Source organism: Mus caroli, chromosome 8 (genome assembly GCF_900094665.2).
Source record: "Mus caroli chromosome 8, CAROLI_EIJ_v1.1, whole genome shotgun sequence".
NCBI lineage: Eukaryota > Metazoa > Chordata > Mammalia > Rodentia > Muridae > Mus > Mus caroli.
In genome coordinates this window covers 60472659-60478268 of record NC_034577.1, presented here as the reverse complement: position 1 = coordinate 60478268, position 5610 = coordinate 60472659, and the positions used below count along the sequence as shown (strand labels likewise).

Below are 5610 nucleotides of genomic sequence, written 5' to 3'. Positions count from 1 at the left end.
CCGCCAGACTGATTTCCAGAGTGGTTGTACAAGCTTGCAATCCCACCAACAATGGAGGAGTGTTCCTCTTTCTCCACATCCTCGCCAGCACAGTCAGTTCTCTTAACCCCTGAGCCATCTCACCAGCCCTCCTGTCTGCCTTTCATTTTTCTTTTTGTTTGTTTTTTGAAACAGGGTTTCAATATGTAGTCCAGGGCTAGCTATATCTAGGGGTGTACAACTACCCCTATCCCTGTACACCCCACCCCCTCACCCCACCCCACCCTAGCCAACCATGACTCAGCTATCCAAGTACTGATATTTGTATAGACAAGTGAGTCACTACACCTGGCTCTCTTTCTGTTGCTGTAACCAAATGCCTTTGATTTGAAAATTACTGAATAATGTTCACTTATTTCTTGCTCTGCCAGCAACATGTTGTTGGCATCTGGTGGGGGCCTTCTTAGGGCTCCTCTGGTGTCAAGACATGCTGGAGAGCCATGAGCTGAAATGCAGTGAAAGCTGACCTTTAGAGCAAAGACCCTAACATAATCCACAGACCCACATGCACCTCTCACAGGTCCACATTCTAACAGCACTACACTGGTAGGTAAATATTAGAACACTTGAACTTTGGTGGAACACATTAAAATCACAATTATGATATTGCATTCTTACTAAATGTTTCATTTATACTATCTTGATTGTTCTGTAAACCTCTCTCACCAATTAGATAAGTGTTAGCTTCATAACTCTGGCTTCATGTCTCAGTGTATCAAAATAGACTATAGAGTACCCAGAGTAAAGCACAGATAGGTTGTATTAAGTTAATCAACAGATTGTTAATAATTAGATTAAGTGAGTGGCGAAAGACTTGATAGCTAAAGCAATAAGCTTTCTGGCCAAGGCAAATGTCCTGTCCTTGTAATATGCATGTCTTGGATAATATATAATCCTAAGGAGTATCTTAGTGCCATTAAAACAATAAACATGAATTTTAGTTCATAAAGTAGTAAAAAAAAATACCTGGGCAGTTAAGTTCTACCATGTCCTGTGTAGTACACTAGCTTGGTTGTGCAAGAGCTAATGAATAGTCCACCTATCATGTGTATTTAGAGATGAATGACACGTTGAATTGTGACTGAATTTGTACCCATTCCCTAGTGGCAGCTTTTCCGTTGGAAACATAGTCAATATTTTACCTGTTTGTAGATTGAAACTTTTCTGGCAGCCAACATTTTAAAAGTCTGAGTGTGGTGTAAGGGAATGTTAACCTTGCCAGGTCATGTAAGCTACTTCCTCATTTTAATAAAATTCTAGTTTCTTAGAGCAGACTATTTGCTGGACTATGTCATGTCAAAAGCAGTCAGAAAGCAGCATGTCTAGTACCTGGTGTCATCCAGAGACTTCTTGGTTTCCTTGAGCGCTCCATTGAGCTTGAGATGACTTTCTTCTTGTTTTGGCAGAAACGAGAGCCTCAAAAGGCCTGCACCAGCAGTCTTCATGGAGGTTTGCAGGCCAGGAGCGCATTCAGTGGGGTTATGACAAGGTCTCTCAACAGCTCTGGTGAAGTCTCACACTGAAGGTGATTATTAACTTTCTGTGGGTGGTAGCTATTTTTGTCTCCCGAGAGAGCAATTGATATAACCATATTTTATGTTCAGAGCTAAGGTTCTGATCCACTGTGGTTTCCCTTTCAGACATAATTGCTGCTGATAAATGGAACTTCTGCATGAGCATCTCTTGTCTTTTTATTTCAAAGTACCATTTGGTCAGAGATACAGTGATTAGAGGGCGTTGTGTAAATCAATGGGGATTCACATTTCTTTTCTAAGCTTAAATCTCTGTGCTCCCTATAGAAAGCCAATTGTCTTCTGTCCTCTTCTCTACTAGTTCCTGGCAGTGTACCTTCCTCGGGTACTCAGAGGGAAGCAGCTGTGGTCTCCATGTGACATGCTCCCTTTGGCTCACTGTATGAACCCTTCTGTAGAGATGGTTGTACTATTTTGGAAGCTGAAATCTTTAGGAGTCACAATAGAAGAAAAGAGTCACAGCAGATGCGCCTTAAGGTTTGAGTTGATCCTGCTTCCCAGGCACTGTTGGCTTCCTGGCTTTGGAATTAATGTAATAGGGTACCTCACACCTACTCCATGTCTTCCCCCACCATTCAGCCTGCATCTGCTCGGACTTTAAACAAAATAAACCTTCCTTTCCTGAAATTGGCCCTTGCCAGACATTCTGTCTTAAAGGCAACTAATATAGAAGCTATGTTTTCTTTCTGCCTGTTTCCCATTTTTCTACCAATACTTATTCATTCTTTGCTCCTCCTTATCTTTGGAACATTTTTTTTCCTAAAGCCAATGTTTTCATTGGCTTTCTAATATTTTTGATCCTTCTGATTTTTCTACCTTGTCTGGCATTAGTTTTGTTAATCTTATACTCTGTGCCTCACCTCCACTCCTTCCAACCTCCCTATGATCATATAAACATGTTATCTTAGTAAAAGAAGAAAGTGACTTTTCATGATAAAGTCGTTATTTATTCTGTGACATTTTTTTTAAAAAAATGGGTCAAAACACAGGAACACCCATTAGGAGGTACAAACCCTGAATAATTCCTATTTCTTGGTTCTTTAAATGACCTTATATTGAACATTGGACTAAACTGAGCTACGTGGTGTCTGTGAACCTCAGTGGCCCAATTTCTTCCTACAAGTCGGGGGTGACACATTCTGCTCCACTTAAGTCATTAGGAAGACATTTTGAGGCATGAATTTTGTACTCATTACAAGAGACCCTATAACTTCTACTTTCAGTAACATTGACAAAAGCCCAGGGTAGCAGCCTGGGAAAGCTTCTGCGTTCTCTAAGGCTTTTCCCCTCACAGATGTCTCCAAGGCTAGCTGATTAATTTCTCCTATTTCTATCTGCAGACTACAGTCACTCAGCTACTTCTCAAGTCAAGAACGTCTTTCTTCCTCTTCTTTTCCTTTCCCTTTCCTTCCGTTCATGGGACAGTTTTCCTAGAAACTGTTAATAACCTCTTTAAAATGCACTTTCTGATTTCTTCTAAATAAGAAAAGATACTTATGCAAATACTGAACAGGAGAAAGAGAAAGTTATAAAATAAGATCTAAAACAAAGCAAGAGCCTGAGGAGAAATCAAGGAAGTTCTAGAAACCCCAGAGGCCATCACAACATCTAGGGTCCAGAAGGAAAGAAATCTAAAACCCCAGCTAAGGGGTTTAGCATTTTAAATTTTATATCATTTGTTTGTTTGTTTGATTGTTTTGCTGAATACATTCCTTGGTAAATAAAGTTTCCTCTGGGTTCTCATTAAGAGCCCAGCATACAGTGCATTTTTTAGAGGAAGTGAGCATACTGTGACATCAGCCTCAAAGAGGCCTTGCTTTTCCTTTTAGTAACTTGAACTCACAGAGAAATGGGAACACATCTGGTAAGCTCCCACAGCAGCTGTTTCGGGTTATTCGGAGGCTCTTCCTGGACTGTGCCTGAGTTTGCATTGCTGTGTTTCTTTGCTGTGTTGCAAAGGTTAGCACTAGCTTGAGCTTATTTAAAACAGCAGTGCCTTGGTTGGAAAGGGTTGGTTGTGTGTGTGATGCTGTGTACTGTTTATTTTTTCCTTCACTCTAAATATTTCCATCATTTATATGCAAACAAAAATGTGTCATTTACCCCTTTGTATTTGGTTTTGTTTCTCTTCTGTTTTTCAAGTTAAAGCACTCAGTGGTTATTATGAAAGCTACATTGACGCAGCTAGCTGATCAGTTAAATCCAGGACCTGAAGCTATGGGATGTGCCTCCTTAGGGATAATCTACAATGTCAATGGTGTAGGTGTGCTGTCTTTTTTCTCAGGATCTAAGAGTTGAAAGGCAAACAGTAATGGACTGAATTAAAGATTTACTTTTTCAGTGCTGATGGCTATAGCACTCCAAACATGTTCCATGTAGCTGAATAGCAGACTTGAGAGCATTATTTTATATGTGATATATATATATATATATATATATATATATATAATACATATATATACATATATATCACATATAAAATGTGATATATATATATATACATATATATATATATATCACATATAAAATGTAAGTATTATATATGATCCCACAGTAGTTTCAATTTATCCTGCTCTTACTGTAATCAGTAGTAAATAACAAGTACGTTCCTGGAACTTTGCCTTTTGTCAGAATTGCCTGGAAGATGTACTAAAATACATATTGCTGTCCCTCCTTCCAGAGTCTCTGATCTGGGGAGGCCTGGTGATTTGCATTTTAAAAAGCTCCCAGGTGCTGCTGCTGCTAGTGTAGAGAGAGCTTGGAGAACTGCTGTTCTAATTTCAGCCCTACACTGTGATCACACACGGTGTCTCAAATCACCTTCTATTTTTACTCTACATTGTGCAAGAGGAACAGACAGATTACTCTGAGAATTTACAATTTTGATAAGAAACACACACTGAGAAAGATGTTAGTTTTAAGAAACTTAGCATCTCGTAAGCTTCAAAGGTATAAAATACCATGTCCCAGACAGCCAAGCTTGGGTTACTGGGAGGTAATCTCCAGCATGGCTTTTTCTAATGGACCAAGATTGAGGGTGTGAGTTAAGCTGTTCTCCAGGCTACATTTGTTATATACAAACCTGTTGAGTCAGCAAGCCCATTCCAAAGTCTATTTGAATGATCTGCTTAACAATCTGCATTTAATTAGCTGTTATCTACCCAGCTCAGAGGGTTGATTCTCTGTGCCCTTTTGTGTCTAAAGCACAAGACAGGCAGCATCTTTCTTTGAAAATTTGACTTCTAGAATTCAAAATCAGCCTGAATTCCCCAAATTGCTATTCAAAAAAATAATAATGCAAATGATAGAACGTGTTTCTCGCGATTCAGCTTTGCTTTCCTCTCCTTAACTGTTCTGTATTTGTAGCATCCTTAAAGTGTCTACCATTTCTTTTCGTTTTGCCATATGATGTCTCACCTCTTTCTAAAGAATACAGAGACAAAAGATCAAGGAGTATCTCAAACACAAATTCACACCCTATAAAGTAAATAACAAGGGCTGAGGAGATGGTTCAGTGAGTAAAGCACAGGGCATATAACTGTGTGTACCTGAATTTGGATCCCTAGAACCCTTATAAGGCTGGACACAGTATTGTGATGATCATCACTGTTTCTACTACAAGATGAGAGGAAGAAGCTAGAGAATCATAACTCACAAGCCAACCAGCTTGAGGTACCTAGCAACAAACAAGAGACCCTGTCTCAAAGAAGGAAGAATGTTAGGATCAACACCCAAGGCTGTCCTTAAACAACCACACCCATACCTACATTGACACCGATACCCAAATATGCACACATATAATCACAGACCTATGACATACACACCAAAGAAAGAGACAAAAAGACAAAGACTTCTACAGAGGTATTGTGCTTGGACATGTGGGCACGGCTACAGAGGCCAGTCCCACAGAGCCTTGAATATAAAGCAGAAGGGAGCCGGGCGTGGTGGCGCACGCCTTTAATCCCAGCACTCGGGAGGCAGAGGCAAGTGGATTTCTGAGTTCGAGGCCAGCCTGGTCTACAAAGTGAGTTCCAGGACA

At 39.9% G+C, this 5610-nt stretch overlaps 1 protein-coding gene across 4 annotated transcripts in view; it reads left to right on the top strand.

Annotated features, from left to right (window-relative positions):
* Nucleotides 1–5610, top strand: part of Psd3 (pleckstrin and Sec7 domain containing 3) — a 508951-nt gene that overhangs the window by 13156 nt on the left and 490185 nt on the right. For 2 of the 4 annotated variants that reach the window (XM_029480438.1, XM_029480437.1), the window contains exon 1: nucleotides 1485–1564. The exons of 1 other annotated variant lie outside the window; for it this stretch is intronic. The gene's annotated coding sequence lies outside the window, so the exon portion shown is untranslated. Of the gene's footprint in view, nucleotides 1–1484; nucleotides 1565–5610 lie in introns of those variants that run through there. One more of the 4 variants, XM_029480435.1, reaches the window with a different exon arrangement.